The following is a 17,134-nucleotide window of genomic DNA, read 5'->3' as shown; positions in this document are numbered from 1 at the left end:
ATATGGCTGAAATATGAAAATAACGGTAAGAGAACCGAAATTTTATTTGTTTGCCCAATTAAACTGTTGGTATAGTTTTAAATTTACGGTCAATTTGCAAATCAATATTTTAGAAAAGGCATAACTATTTAGACAAAATTGAATGATTATGTAATTAGAACTAAGTGGAGCTCTTTTAACTTTTAACCATAAACTGGCGAAAAATTAAATAGTATTTCATGCTGCCGAATCGACTTGGCAATTTTCATAGTACAAAACGAATCCAATTTTCATACCTATTTTTTAAAGAGTGCAGTTCTTTTAGAATTAATTTATTAAAATCCGGTTAAAGTTTGAGGTTAATTTAAAAAAAAATCAAAAACAGATCATAGTTCGTAAACATGCAAATATTTAAATATATTAAATGTTTTTCAGATTGTGACGATAATTTATACCTTGACTGCAGCCGATAAATTTTTATCAATTGATCAGCTTCTACAGTCCCTTTTTAGAGGCGATTTTAAATATTAATCATACGCTTACTGATAATAGTTGTTCGACACAATTTATTTTTATGTATCCTTGTTTTCTACATGGAGGCACCGTCACCTGTTCGCTACGCTCGATAATCCCTGAAGTTGATTCTCGTTCATCAAGTTTGAAATAATTGAAGATCAAGTACAAATCGTTTTCTTCTACTTTTTTAAATAAAAATTACGATTGGATTGCCAGCAGTTGTATTTTAAGGATTACTAAGTTTTGACAAATGAAAAATAAGGAAAAACGGTCTCGCCGAGAGTTATTACGCATTGAAGATGTTCTATGAAAAAAGCAGTTTATGCCCACGCGCAAAATCGTTTTTTTTTCTCTCAGAACTAGAGGCATTGGGTACAAACCTTTCTCAAGAATGTTCTTAAAAGTTTTTTTTTTCCTGAAAAGTCGATTAAAATTTATTTGTTTAATATAAAATTATTATACTTTTATTTAAGTTCATTATATTAACTTGTTAATTTTAACAAAATAAAAAAGATAGCTGGATTTGAATAATAAATAACTGTGCTTAAAAATATTACATTTAGAAAGGCAGAATGCGAGACACAATAAGAATTAATAAATTAGAAGTAATTTTTTCTTGTTAACAGATCATATAGGAAACAATTCTTATTTCTCTTTATTCTACATATATTTTCAAATATCGGTATGAAATGTCGAAGTTTTATATTTGGCAACACCTAATCTTTTTTCTATATATATTTTTTTCTTTATTTTTATTATTTTTAATAAAGTCAAGAGGGATATTATGAAAATCGCGTAAATGAAAAATTTTTCCACAACAATCGATAAATATTTATTAGTTAAAGAAAAAATTAAAAAGAACCTTTTAAATTGTAATAACTTTCAGACAAATAAGAGTTTCTAAGAGGAAATAAAGACTCTATGTTACGGTTATAAACTAAATTTGGCTCTTTCAGCATACCAAATTTAACTTCTGCAACTGAATGCTTGCGGCCATAGAGCGGCCCACGTGTTATTTTTCTAACAAGTTTAAGAATAAAAATAATCTTGACTTAATTTTAGAATTATTTTTTAATTCCATTGCAATTTGCGTTCAATCTCCTACATATCTGCGTAATGTGAAGTTTCTAAATCTAACAGTGTCTGATAAAGTGTAACGTTAAGTTGAAAACCCCAAAACAGTGGCGGTGTCAGGGACCTTTTCAGTCTTCTGACAGAGAAGGAAATTTATTAATATCTGCTCGTTTTACGTTAATTTAGCAATGCAGTTTATTTTTCCAACTTCATATAAAAAGAAAGTTTTAGGAATGATCAATGTTAATGTTATTATTCTAGGTTCTCATGCGTTCGCACTTCTCGATTAGACCAATTTAATCGAAAACTTCAACACTATTATCTTAAGTAAAGAATTCTAAGAGTCATGAAAAAAATCATGATAGCGTCTCGAAAATCAAAACGCATCTCGAAATGTAATAATAAAAAATAAAGAAGACAATTTTTGAAATTCTTAGAATTCATTGTTTTACAGACTGAGTTTTTTCTTTTTATTTTCACCAGAGCGTATTTTTAATAGTGTTATATTAAATTACTTTAAAGCATTTTATAATCTTTTTATAGTTAACTTATACACAACTATTGTTCTCCTTTTAGGCAGCAATTATTATATAAATATTAATACTGAAGAAAGAAAAGAATTTTGTATTGTTCTACGAAACGTATATTGACTGGAATTAATTATCAATTTGGCCCATTGACTGACAAAAGGATAAAAATTAATTTAGACACCTTTTGTAATTTATGACGACCTTATAAAAGATCTATCCAAGAAAAAAAATGATCAATGGGTATCCAGTGATTGGAATAGTGCATTTACAATTCTCTCATGTTATTAAACTAATAGTATTCTTTGACTTTCATTAATCATTTTATTAACAAAATTGTAATTGTAAAGTATATTTTTTCTCTCTTAATAACACATACTTTTTTTAATTTTTTATTTTAATAATCTTTTTAATTTGGATTAATTCGGTTTTTAGAAAACAGTTCAAACCAATCTTTCAATAAAATTTTATATCAATAATATCTGATATCTAGTAACTTATTCTTAGTTTATTTGCAGTTAAATATAATAAATTTCGCAATTATAGTAGGAATAACGAAGTTTACCTAATACGACATAGTTAAATTAAATTTTTACTCCTTATTTTGTAAAATTTTTTTTTTTTTTTTTTATATTCATATTTTTTGTAGAATATTTATTTTAAGGAACTTGTAATTCAACGTTGAGTAATTTACGCTGAGTAATTTTTTTGCCGTATTGACTTATTCATTCTTTATTTGACTTAGCTCAAATAAATATAATATCTCCCGAAATTGGTTATATGGGGTTTATATCAAATAAACCCCATATAATCAATTTCGAGCAGTCCAGTAAACATATCTTAATAGAAAATTAAAGGATTTAAGTTTCCAACTCAGAATTTTAACACCTTAATCTTTACACTACTATAACAAACCTTAAATGAAAATATTGTTTCGAATTATTTTCGTTAAAACAAAAACAAAGTTTACTCACTGTCCCTTCCTTACACAGGGGGGTTGCTCTCCCAGGAGCGACCCATCATAATAATTAATTATCGAATTAGTGCTGTTTTAAATAGTTTTCGATAAAATTATAATAATTTGAATTATTATTATTAATGATTGCACTAAAATTAGTAGTTTGTAATGCAAGCACTTTTGTACGTTGTAAGAACTAGCGCTTTTTTTTTTCTGCATATATTAAATGTAAAGTCAATATCAAAAAGAGAATCATAAGAATTTTAATGATCAATTTTATGCAATAGAATTTCAGGAATAAAAAGGAGTTTGTAAGTGTATTTGTGTGCCCTTCATGATATTAAAATATTTGTTAGTAAAAGAAGTAAAGACCTTTATTTTAGAATTAAGAAGTTAAAGTTTACTTTGAGGGGGACGATTGGTGATGGAATGTAGCTGTTTCAAAAAGAGATCCTTTTCCTCTCTTTGTTAGTGTATGGTAACTTGAGAAGTTAACGATGTCCGGTTATGCGTTTCTCACATCCCACCCTGTTGGGGGTCAGAGTTCTTGAGAAACTTCAGACTTTTCCAATATTTTGTTATTTTTTTATGTTTTGAATCGATCTCCCCTATCATCAATTTCAGTTTTAATTTCTTTCCTTATATTGCTGACGATTATTATTATTTAACATTTTCATAAGACCACTATTATGTTCAATTGTTCGTAATAAGTTTTTCATTGAACTGTTTATTTTTTTTCCTAAAAAAATAAATAAGCAAAAATATAACAGAAAAACGCAAAATTCTCATATTTCGCAGATTGCGAAAAGCAATACACCGTAAAAGTCATTTACAGATCAAAATTGTGTTTCTAAAATGTATCTAACAAAAATCTTTCAACCATTTGTGGGAAATTAGAAAAGTAAATGAAAAATAAATATATAAATGAACTCTAATTTTTAAAAAAAATATTTTTTGATTTAATATCAAGGTCTTATTTGATTAGTAATATAACTTGTTAAAAATGGAGAGGGTCTCGCTTTTTATGCTTTATAAGTACAACAAAGCATCATAATTCTTTGCACTTTTTTGGATTTTTAAACTCCTTGTATCTGAACAGTCCAGAGCTTGTAAATGATTCAAATAAATCAAATTCATTCTCATTCATGTGTTTTAAAATTAACATTATTCAAATTAAAATTAACATTAAAATATTATAAAGCGAGAAATCAGTTACAACCTGTCATAATTCTAACAATTGATATAATAAATCGGTAACTTACTTAATTAACTATATTTCGTGGTTCGTGCAATAATGAAGAAAGCTAAAATATAAAAAGAAAACTGTAAAAGAAAAATTAACGGTAACTAAATTGTTAAATCTTCTTATTTCGCATCTTCATAAATTATTAAAATTCAATTCTTCTCTCATCTGGACACAAATGCATTTAAAATTAGATCTTTTGAAATTCATGCATTTAAATTTTTTACTGTCTTAATATTTATGAGTTAACTCAGAAACTTCTAACCGTATTTCATTTCTTAAATTAGCAAAAAAGTTCAGAAGGAAAAAATAATTAATGTACTCTGTTTTCATTTAATTTTGAACCAATACAGAAAAATTTATGAACGGGCAATGTTTAGGGAGGAAAACTCCTTAATTCTTTGAGTAGAGAAATAATAATACGTTACAATACCATGCGTTTCTTTCTAAATTAAAAATTCGTTAGGGCGTAGCCAACGGAGTTAAATTATTGCCGTATGCGCCATTGATAACTTCAATCTACGTTTTATTATCTGTATTTTATTTGTAGAGCAAAAACTGCAAGATTTAGAAAAATCAAATTACAATGGACTGTAGAGAAGTGTACAGGGATTACGATGGAATGAAGAAAATGTATGATCGATAATTTGTTTGAGAATTATTAACTCCTACACTCAGTGATAAAAAATATCGTATGAGCCGCTCTGCTGGACACAAAAATTCCTCTACAGAAATGAAATTTTGTTTTTCTGAGCAAAAACAACAAGATTTTAAAATTTGAAATTACTATGGTTTATAGAAAGAAATACAGAGAAAATTTAACATTCGATAATAAGTATTATTAACTCTTATACTTGTAAAAAAAATACTATATATGGATGATCTGTAAGATGAGAAAATGTATGATCAAAACTACCAAAATATTGCTAAGTTTACCATAATTCTAGCTCTATGGAAACACCAAAAAACTCGATAATTTTTACCAAAGTGTTTGGGTAATGTTTTAGGTTGACAATAAGATGAAATTTTATAATGTTTGTTAAATTTTGGTAAAATATGGTAAATAATCATGTTAGCAAAGAGCATTTTCTTCTTATAAGCCTTTATTCAATAAAATTAACTGTTCTGTTTTGTATTTTCTACTAAATGTGTGGTAATAAGAACTATATTTGTGAAAACCAGAATTTCTGTTAAACCCTTACAATTTGAATAGAAAATTTATCAAATAAATGGTTTAAATGCAGGATATATTTAAATTTTATTACCCAAGTTATTTTTTTTTTTTTTTTTATTTTTTTTTTAAAACCAGAAATGTCAATACAGTTCCGTAATTTTACCGAATTGTTTTCTTCGTATTTTCCACTTAAATGTAATTATGCAGTTAAAATTCGATGAGCTAAAAAATCATTTTTATATGTAAACCTAAAACGAATTTTCTTTCGAATTCCAATTTATTTGAAAGTCATTTCTAATTTAAGTGTTCATTCGTGATTTTTTTCAGGTATATTTTAAATATTGACTGTTTATTCATTTTTGCAGAAAATTTATTTTTTCGTCAGGAGATCTTTGTCTTTTTTTTAATTTTGTAAGCTCGGACTGAATTGTGAATTAAGAGTAGCGAAAGAGAGAGAGAGGGATTTGCATGTTGCAGGATATAAATCTTAACAGTTAAATTGACTTTTTTAAAAATAAATAAACCTAACAATAAAAAGTATTCTCAGTTTAAACTGTTAAAATTCTCGTCAACAAATAAAATAATTTCTCTGCAATTTTTCTTGTTTTATTATTGTAATACACAATCTGTATTCCTTAGGTCAAATCTTCTTTAAAGTGCAGATGATAATTTTCAAGTTGAGGTAGTCCTCGAAGTCGTTACGATTAGCATTTTAACAAAACATTCTTACATAACGCTACTTCACTTGTACATTTTAAAAGCAAAATATTCAGCGTTTCAGTTTAAAATATTGGTTTTTAAGGGAAGAAAATAAAACAAGGATTTAAGGGAAACAATTACGCGGATAGGTGATCGGAAACGGGGGGAGTCAGAGACTCCCTGTTTTTCTTTTTTTAATTTTCGCATGGAACAATTCCTTAACAGAAAGAGTTAATAATATTTATTAATAATACATATTAATCTTATAGAGAAACAGGATTTTATTTTTCTGCACAGGAATTCAAAACATTCATGTAAGCATTATTTCCAAGTGTAGAAGTATAAAAGTTTTTCTGAAAAAAAAAAGCATACAAATAAGTTTTGACATAATGCAATTATTTAATTTCGAGAGTTCATTTATCGTTGGTAATTAACTAAATGTTTTTGTTATTTAATTTATTTTTCCTTTATATCACCAGAAATTGTTTTTAATAATTTAAAAATAAATATTGATCTTAATTTGAGGACATCTTACTGTCTGAAATCACAGGACACGTATTTTTAAAAAGAATCATTTAAGTGACCTTGTTTCCAATCCTTCAAGTTAAGGGAAAAAGAGAGGGGAAAGCGAACGCTAAGCACTTTAAACCCCCTTCCCCGATTCTAAGAAATAATCTCTTCAACCAGGTGGTCCACTTACCCCAGACGCCAAAAGATTCAATGGTCGCCAAAAAATTTGGAAAAAAAGGGGATAAATAATGGAAATGGTCAACTTCAAAAGAGGTCTCCTTTCTGTTTTATTGCAGGAATGCGATACTCAACAGCCTAAGAAGGACAAGTAAGTAAACTTTTATTCTTTAGCTCATGTTATATTTCCAGTACACTATTATTTATTAATTTTTCACAAATAATTTGTTTTTATTTTCTTTATTTAGTTTTTAGTAATTATATTTTTTAATCGTTATATTTCCCCGTTTCCGATCACCTATCCGCGTAATTGTTTCCCTTAAATCCTTGTTTTATTTTCTTCCCTTAAAAACCAATATAGTGTATGTTACCATTTTAGTTTTAAAATGAATTATAAGTTCCATTAATCCTAACAATAGAAAAATGATTTTCTATAGCTATTTAAATCAAATGCTTCTTTATTTTTTTAAAAAGTTTTTAATTTAATAATTATTTAAATTAATTTACTTACTTAGTTTAATTACCTTATTTAATTTATTAAAAAAATCGGTAGTCATTTTTTGCCAGGACCATGTATTGACAGCGCGTTTCACCTTTTGTTTCAAATAAAACTTCTGATCAGACCTAAAGGGTTTTCTTCAAATATGTTTCCGACCACTAAAAAAAAAAAAAAAAAAAAAAATGGTATTAACATTTTCTAATTTTTTATTAGTTTATCGTATAATTTAAATTTAATAATTTTTTGATAAGAGTTTTTTAAATTAGAAACGTTTAACAATCTAAAACTCGTCTCACACTTGCTTTCAGCTCTTAATTTTTCAGAATAAATTAACTGGGAAAACTCTTTCTAAGTTTGCTTTTGTTGCTTTGTAATTGCTTTTTATTAATGTTATTTATTTAATTTTTTTTTTGCACGGATGGAAATACTGTAAGAAAAATCTTTTGGAAGAAAAAATCTTTTGGAAGAAAGGTCAAGATAAAAGGTAAGAACATCTCAAATCTTTATATTAAGGGTAAAATTTAGGATTAAATTTTTAATAATATTAGGAAATAACTTTACTGTTATTGAAGTATGTTTTTTAAAACATTTTTAAATTTTTTAAATAAATAACGCATAATTTAATCTGCAAAAGCATTTTCTTAAAATGTCTTTTAAAATTTTTTTCATATTTTTGAAAAACTTTATATTTATAACGAACGTTACATTTATAATGAATGGTAAAAAAAATTGTTTTGGCCCATATCTTTGTGTACAAAAGGGACAGGAAATTTGATTTTAAGTAAACAGAAATGCTGGAACTGTCAGGAACGATGTAATTTTCGGCCAAAACATGAAAAAAATCTTGCAATAAACGTGAAATATAATTCACTCTAAAATTCACGTTAACACTATGTAGCCAATGAGGTTAAAAGTAATTAAGATAAACATATACTTTATTATCCCATAAAAGAAATCTACTGCAACATATTTGCATTTTTTAAAATTATTTAAAATAAGAATATTTTTTGTAGAAATAAATTCAAAGTTCTTTTTAAGTATAGAAATATTTGCAGCATAATATTTTTTCTTTCTTCATAGAATTAAGTTTTCTGTTTCTAGCTCTTTTTCCAGTTCTTGTGCAAATTTTACTATTTATCTTTTTCTTAATTCATTCTCTATCTTAAGATTTATAGGGTTGTTTATTTTAAATCTCTTCCTGTTGAACTTTCACCTATTGAAATTTTATTTTTAAAAAAGCATTATGCTTGACATATTTTCCGTCAAAAAAAAGTGATTTTAATTGACTGTTGAATATATATATATATTTCTGATGATTACTATGTAGTGCAAAAAATTAATCTAAATATTTTTTGAAATTATAATGGAAGAGGCAAGGAATTTTATTTCTAAAATTAAGGGTAACCCGGACAAAAGTAATATATTGGACTATTTTAGTATCTATAATTTGAATAGACTTCTATGTCTGTTATGCCGGATTTTTTTTTCCTTTCATATCTTATTCCTTTTCTAAATTTGAATTAGAGAACAAAATTTAAAAAAGAAAATTTTTCACTTTAATACTACGTCATGTTATAAAAGAACTATAAATTACTATTTTCTTAATGATTGTCATTTATAATATTTGATTGATTTGATAATGTAATTTTATTATAAATATTAGGCAGAATTTATCTAAACACACATTTTACCCCATTTTTGAAAAAGATGCATAATAAGTTAGGACTTTAAATTCGATTTTTTATTTTAGATATAAACTTGTCCTCTAAATTTACCCTTTCAATTCTGAACTATATTTTATAGCATTTGCCTAGTGTAATTATTTTAAAGGCAAGATCATCAGTAGTTAATACTAGTTTACGATAAGCATTGAGCATATTAAAAATAGATGGTAAACATTAAACTTATTGTCAGATATATTGTATTGTAAATAGTTAGAAGCAGTTTTTTTTTTCTCAATTCATTGTTCTTACTTTGTTGATTTTTTGCTGTTTTTTCTATGGTTATATTCTTATTGTTTTCTTTTTCTTTCATGAAAAGTCTGGAGAGACTGAAAATGGCAGTCAACAGAAAAGAAGGTAAGAACATGTTAAAACTACATTTTAACTTAGTATTATTGAATTATTGAAATACTTTATGATTATTAGTAAATAATTGTTTATAATTTTAAAGAAAATATTTTTTTGAATCCTTAACATTTTTTAATCAAAATACTTATTTCTGATTAGCAAAAGTACTTTCCTAAAAAATTTTCAAGTTTATTTTTGACTTTTGTAAATGTTGACCACATACTAGACTAACAAACATACCATACACATGCTAGACTAAAATTGAAAATTTTAAATATACTAGAATTTTTTTTGAGGTGGGAAACATTTTTTTCGTCAAATGATTTAATTTTATCATAACTTATCTAATTTTACCTAATTCTAAAAAAAATAATCTAAATTTCGCATTTCAATTTTGAACTATATTCTATAGTATTTGCCAATGGTAATTATTTTATAAGAAATATCTTCAGTAGTTAGTAATAATTTCCGATAAGCATTGTGCATGTACAAGATAGCTGGTAAACATAAACTTATTGTCTAGAAATGAGTTCTAAGCAGTTTTTTTTTTTAATTTAATGTTTTTATTTTGTTGATTTATAACAGTTTTTTCCACGCTCATATTCTAATTATTTTTCTTTCTTTCATGAAAAGTCCAGAAATTCTGAGAATGTGAATGAAATAGAATGGTTGAGTACTAGAATTAGAATGAACGAGAATAAACAGAAAAGGTAAGAACATGATAAAACTACATTTTAACTCAGTAGCACCGATTTTATATTCTATAATTTGTGGAATCTATTTTACAAGTTCATAGCAAAATTAGAAAATCTACTTTATATTCTATATGTAGAACTGCAATTTTAATAATTTCTTCGACTGTAATTTGTATTAAAATATTTTCAGATTATCAATAAATAATTTTTTATGATTTTAAAGGAAAAATTTTATAAGGAAATATTTTTTTTTAAATCGAAATTTTTTAATCAAAATACCTGTTCTTGATTTTCAAAAGTACTTTCCTAAACTCTTAGCTTTTTAGCCGCCTAAATTTATTACTTTTTTAAAAAAGTTTCAGCTCGTTTTTTTAAAAATTATGCCTATACTAGAATTACTTGTATTTGTTGAGAGAAATTTCTTTTTTAGTCAAATGATTTGATTTTATCATAGCTTACATGTCATCTTAAAGTAAATTTCTTTTCATAATTTTTAAATATTAAAAATTTAAAAGTAAAAATTTATTATAAAATAAATCTTAAAATTATTGCATAGCTGTTATTAAGTGCTATGTACTGTTATGATGTTTAATATATATACGTATATATATATATTTCACTGGTTTTAAACTTTTTTTTTCAACTGGTTCTCTTCAAATTAAAATTTTTTATGTATAAAAAAAATTTTAATATTTTAAAAAACCGTTTAGTTTAAACCAACCTATCTTGATGGCATAAAATTTATATTCTTTAGTTAGTTTGTAAATTCATTACAAATTCAGAAAATCATTCCTCTTTATCGCATATCTTAATAACTTCTTCTATAATAATTGGTATATCATTTTTAAGTAATTAATACTTAATGGAGTATAATTTTGAACGATCATATATTCTTTTAATTGTTAGAAATTTTAATCAAATAACATATTTTCAGATTTTAAACGTACTATTTTAAAAAATTTTACATTATTATTTTTTGCATTTTTAAAAACCTTTAGTTTGTTTATTTCCTTGAGGTTAAAATTTCTTTTAATTAAATAATTTAATTTTATATAAACTTAAAATATTTTCACATATTAATTTAAAGTAAAAAATTCGTTCATAGTTCTTAATCGTAAAAAAGTTAAATTTTGTTTAAATATTAACATTACATCACATATTAATAGCTACAAACTATTTTGGTGAGAATGTATTCTTTCTAAATTAAAAAATATTAAAGCTTTGCTATCAAATTCTTTATTTAAAATGCATTTTTATGTTCAATTATTAAATAGATTGATCTGTAGTTACAAAATGCAATATATAAGCATTGTTAAGCGATATGTACCGCTTCAATTAGTCTTCTAACTTATGGAAGCATTTTAAAAGTTAACAGTTTATAACAGATGAGTTTAAAGTAATGAAGTTTGGTCACCACTTTTAATTTTTTTTAAGTCAATCATTGTTCTCTCTATATATAAACTAATTAATTGTTTCATAATACTGTAAAGAGAAGTTTTATCCAGGTTGTTTCGTTAATTCATAGGATATTATTCATAGTTCTTTTAATATTTGATGCTGCAATTTTTTTCCATCCAAATGAATCCGCTATTTTACACATTTTTTTTTTATTACGAGCTGGAATATTCATTTTGTGCTATTATTACCTTTTGTTACAATCAGCTTAAATTTATTTTTGTGACAATCAATGCTCGCTTGTAAGTAATAAAAAAAAACAGGTGGTTTGAGCAACTTTATTAAATTCTATAGCGTACTATATTTATAAGAGAAAAACAAAATTTTTGAAAATTATTGAATAGAATTTTTCTTCGAATATTTCCCTGGGATCAATAAAAGTATTTTGAATAGTTAGAATTAATTGATATTATAACTTAACCCAGAATTAAAATTCGTCAAAAATTAATTAGATATTTTGTTTCTGTACGTATTATTTAATAAATCTGTTGTAAAATAAATTGGTTACTTTTTTGCAGGAAAACTAGATTCATTGTGAAAGAGAATGCTTATAAAGAAGTTATTGTACAGTTATGTACTTGTTTGTATTTTGATTTGTTATATTGAAATAAAATAATATTCTTTTCTTAAGGTCATGTTTTATTTTAAATTTTATGCATTTTATTTTTATTAAAATTCCAGCTTTATTTATTTAAAATCACAGAAACTGATGTGTTATTTACAGGTGCCCAGTATATATATATTTTTAAAAATATTTATAATGTGTCTTATTTATCTAATATTGAATATGAATAATATTGAAAGAAAGTTATCCAATATTAAATATGAATAATATTGAAAACAAAAATAATGACTGGGTTGTGGCTTTGTTTCTATCAAAAAAAGCTAATTGTAGGTTTAATATATATAATTATTTTCATTTTTTTATAACTTAAATAACTTATACATTAATATATATAATTATTTTAATTTTTTTTCATAACTTAAATAACTTATACATTAAGTCGCAATATGTTTTTATCTTAGAATAAAATTTTTATTTAATTTTACCTCATAATGTGTAAAAAAATGTGAACACTCAATTAAACACACAATGTTTTTATATGATTCTACTTTTAACTTATTGCATTTATAATTGATTAAAATGAAATAAAAAAGAAATCTATTATATTATGTAAGAAGATTCATTGGATGATAATTTACCATAAGTTAAGCAATTTTTTCCAACAGTTTGCTTTTTATATTAGCATAAGTTTTTTGCATGTAATGGCAGTTATTGCTTTATTACAATATAAAAAGTTAAAATGCAATAAATTACTATAGCTGATATCAGCAGAGTAAGAGAAAACAATTTATGTTCCTTAAATAAGAATTGTTATCAACAACATGCAGCAAAAAGTCTTTGAAATTTAAGGAGAACTCTAATAAATAAGTAAGTGACAAAAAAAAAATTGCCGATACACCTAACATAAAGGTGTGATAACGGCAAGGATGGCATTAAAGTTTTCTATTGAACCAAGTGTGAGGTGAGTTAAGGGTGGTATATCAGCAAATAAGGCAAAGAAGTTCGCCTAAACATCTGATATAAAGGTGTGATACGGGCGAAAACGGCATAGACGTTTTCTAATCAGCCAACAGTTAAGGTGCCTTAACGGCAAGTGAGGCAACGACGTGTGCCAGTGAACATATTCAGCTTTTGATAAAAAGGCAAAAAAGACATCATAAAGGTACAATAAAAGCCTTTACGGCAATTTTCTCTTTATTCTGTGAAAAAAAAAATTTTTTCCGGTATTTAACAGGCAAAAATGGCAAAGTAATCCAGAGGCAACAAACTAGTTCCGGTCCTTTAACGATTGCCGTCGCTTTGCCTGAAATGCCATGCACTGGCCCTCATTCTGGCCCAGATTTCACTTTATTAACGGAACCGATACGGCAATGAAAAGCCCGCCGTAATGGCACTTTAGGTGAGCCGACATTGTCCCTTCACTAGCCCTAAAGTCGTGTGCTTGTTGGGTAGATTCTTTTTGAAATAATATTTTCAGTATATTTTTGTTGAAATGTACAAGTTTTTAAAATGTCATGTATAACAAAGGTTCACATAAATGTTGCAACAAACTTCTAGGGGAGTTGGACTTATTATCTGAATGAAACTTGCAAACACGCATGGAAATATTGTCATATGTGGCTATCATGACCTGTTCAGAAGCACAGTAAAGAGCAGTTCATAATAGTGAACCGCAGAGTATGTCAAAAAATCCAGGCATAAGTCACTAAGCAAATTTAATACAGATGATGTGTCTTTATTCCCCTAGAAAATTGTCATAACACTTATGCGATCCTCTATCTATTATAGGTAACATTTTTTAAACTTCTACATTTTGACAAAAAATACACTTAAAAATATTACATGAAAAAACTGTAGCTTGGAGTAAGAAATTGCTTGCAGATTTGAAATCAGCATAGTAAAAATTATATTGTTAAAAAATCCTATTCATTGGAAAGCAAAAATAAATAATTGTTTTCCAGTGCTATTCAAATTATAATCAATTGATGTAAAACCTTAATTTATTTGTCCTACTTAAACAGATAAATTTTTGTTTTTTACAGATTTCTTAATTTTACAGCATACTATTATTATTACCAGATTAATTTAGTGAAGCACTTTTTAAGTTTTATTATGATTAATAAAATATATAATTCCTTCCGTGCTATTCCTTGCAGTAAGTGGGTAACATGGTTGTGTAATTTTATACTTCATTAGATAGCAATTAGTATATTTCATGAAACGTAATTTATAATTTTAAAAACATTTGTTTCTTGCTATATAGAATATAATAAAGTTTAGAAAAAACAATAAAAAGTATATATTAAATATATGTGTAGATATGTGATACAAAGTTAACCTTTTATTACTCTTTGTTTGGTTAAAAAAACAGTTTTCGATCTTAAAAAGTCCATCATGCTGCTTCAAAAGTATTTTAATTTTTTTTTTGTCGTTCAGTTTTCTGTTGAATTTTTTTCAAATTTAAATTAAAGTCAGATTATAGACAAAACTTTTTTAAACTTTATACTTAACACTCAATATTCTTAAACCTCCGCTCTCAACAACTGAATTTCCCCTCCCCTCTTAACAGCCAGGATAATGATCAAATTTTAAAAATAAACTTTATCTTATTTTTCACAAAACACAATTTAAAGGGAAAAAAAAATTAAAATAGTTTTTGACTATTAGAGAAGAAAACATATTTTCTTGCATATCAAAATTTGGTAATCTGAATTTCAAAATATTTACACACATTTAAAAAAATTTAGGACCTGAAAACTAAAATTAAATCAATTGACACATATTTTCTATAACAAACAAGAAGCAACTCAAAATATCTTAAAGGTTACATCTCTATTAAACATTTACATGCTTGCCAAATCATTTTTTTAACGAAAACTCCTATATTTTACAACTCCCTCCTGTTTACCTGCATAGTCTGAAATTTCTCTGTATTTGTTGAAGAAATTTTTTTTTTAAAAATTGACGATGAAATATCCGCTGATGGAAAAAATACTTCTCTTATTCCTCAACAGATAACACCATTGCTAGCACTGCAACTTGTTCAGTGTTAATAGTTTTAAGTAAATATAAATAATGGTTTAAAAAAATCTTGAGGTTAAGATTTATATACATATTTTTTACTTTGCTAAATATAAGCGCTTATATTATTTCCAATTTTGAATTTCTTTTTTTGATTTACATGATAATGTACAATGTATCAAACTTTATAAGTAGCCTAAGAAATGTTGCCAGTAAAATCTCCGTAATCTTATTTCTCTAATATTGGCAGGTATGCATTTATAATTTAGGGGAGAAAAATTTGAACAATAGAATTAACTTTGTCAAGTTTTTTATTTATTTATTTATTTTTAAATAAAAATGGTAAGCTAGTTGAAATCTATTACAATTTATTCCTTTGGTCAGTTAAAAAAAAAATTAAACTTTGAAAGAAGCAAATTTGAAAAAAATAATGAATATATGGTATAAATAATTTCAAAAATGTTATAGCTGAAATGAAATATATAAATAAATGATATAAGTAAAAAATGAATATCTCATATAAAACGAACCTTGATTTAAATAGGCCGTTGTCTCTTCATCAATCTTTATATCTCCATTGATTCATTGATGCTGCACCTAACACACACGTAGAACTAGAATTCTTTAAGTTTGAAGGGAATACTCTGATAACAAATGATGGTGATAAATCAGAAATTGGCAACATTCCACTCAACATTTGAAACAGGAGCTAGTGAAGGTAAACAAGTATACCTAAGAGCTGGTACAGAAGAACTTTGGCAGCACCTACACATGAAAAAACAGGAAATGTTAAAAAAAAAGTAAAACAATAAAAACACTGCATTTTTTAAATAAATAATAATGAAAAAAAATCTTTTTTGAATTTAATAAAGAATAGATTTTTAAAAAGTTATTATTTCGCAACTCAAATGCTATCTGAACTACATAACGTATGAACACATATTTTTCCAAAAATTAGAATATCACTAAGGAATTGAAAATAAAATTGGCACTAAGGATAAAATTAAATACAAGCTTTTCAAAATCTTTCTAATAAAATAAATACATCAATATTTATAAAAAATCAAATCTTAAAAATATGCCATGTGTAAAGAAAACACAGTTAAGAACTGAGTTCATTTACTAAAGAAAAAGCTTTCTTTTAAAGAAGATTAATTTTCTCTAATAACTGCTTTTTTTCTGGCACTAATATATGTAAAAACTTGACAGTCAGAGAAGCATTTACTAGAAAAGATCCTTGGTGATGGCCTTGAAACAAAAAAATTTCACCAAGCTACAAAGGGATAAAACCAATGAACAGTAAAAAAATAAATTAGTAATTCATTTCTTTTTAGTTAATCTCAAATATGTAAAACCAGGAGACAAAAATTTTTATCATCATAAAGATATTACTCCTTGTAATAAATGATGTGAATAGTTAAAGAAAAATATACTTTTCATTTAAGATAATTCATTGTTTCTAAAATATTTGTGATAAACATAATATATATATATATATATATAAGATGAAATTAAGTGAACTTTTTTCTTTGTATTGCATTCATCATAAACTATATTCTTTAGTTGGAAAATAACTTTTTACATAAAGTGTTATAAGAAAAACAGAATTAGTCTTACAATTTTTTTTTCCAGTTACAGTTCAGGCAACATAGGCACTATATATTTAAATAACTATTATAAAATATTTATTGTTATCATACAAATACCATAGAAAAGTTTCAAAAGAATAAACCCACAATGCAAAAAAGCTTATCCAAAAAAGAAAAGAATTAATTTGCAACTGAGATTATTTTGTATTTCTCTGTGATTATATAGATATTATACTTAAAATGAATATAAAAGTTGTAACTAAAAAAGTAACATCACAGATTTTCTGAAGAACATAATAAAAACCTTTTTCAAATTTTTGAAGATATTGGCATAGGTTCTACACTTTATATTTGAGACTGTTAAAATTAACTATAATAGTAAAG

General features: G+C 25.3%; 2 long non-coding RNA genes across 2 annotated transcripts in view; one reads left to right on the top strand and one right to left on the bottom strand.

Annotated features, from left to right (window-relative positions):
• Positions 1-16,878, bottom strand: part of LOC147809953 (uncharacterized) — a 33,857-nt gene extending 16,979 nt beyond the window's left edge. The window contains exon 1 of the long non-coding RNA XR_015433943.1: positions 15,692-16,878. This is a non-coding gene — a long non-coding RNA (uncharacterized LOC147809953). The remainder of the gene's footprint in view (positions 1-15,691) is intronic.
• LOC147809954 (uncharacterized) lies at positions 6,972-10,297 on the top strand. Its single transcript, XR_015433942.1, has 3 exons — positions 6,972-7,840; positions 9,397-9,434; positions 10,059-10,297. It is a non-coding gene; the product is annotated as an uncharacterized LOC147809954 (long non-coding RNA).
• Positions 16,879-17,134: the final 256 nt, after the last annotated feature.

The sequence above is a fragment of the Parasteatoda tepidariorum genome, chromosome 5, assembly GCF_982258835.1.
Source record: "Parasteatoda tepidariorum strain Cologne lab strain chromosome 5, Ptep-v5.0, whole genome shotgun sequence".
In the NCBI taxonomy this organism is placed as follows: Eukaryota; Metazoa; Arthropoda; class Arachnida; order Araneae; family Theridiidae; genus Parasteatoda; species Parasteatoda tepidariorum.
The sequence above is the reverse complement of the archived record's forward strand: the minus strand, read 5'-3'. Positions and strand labels throughout refer to the sequence as shown.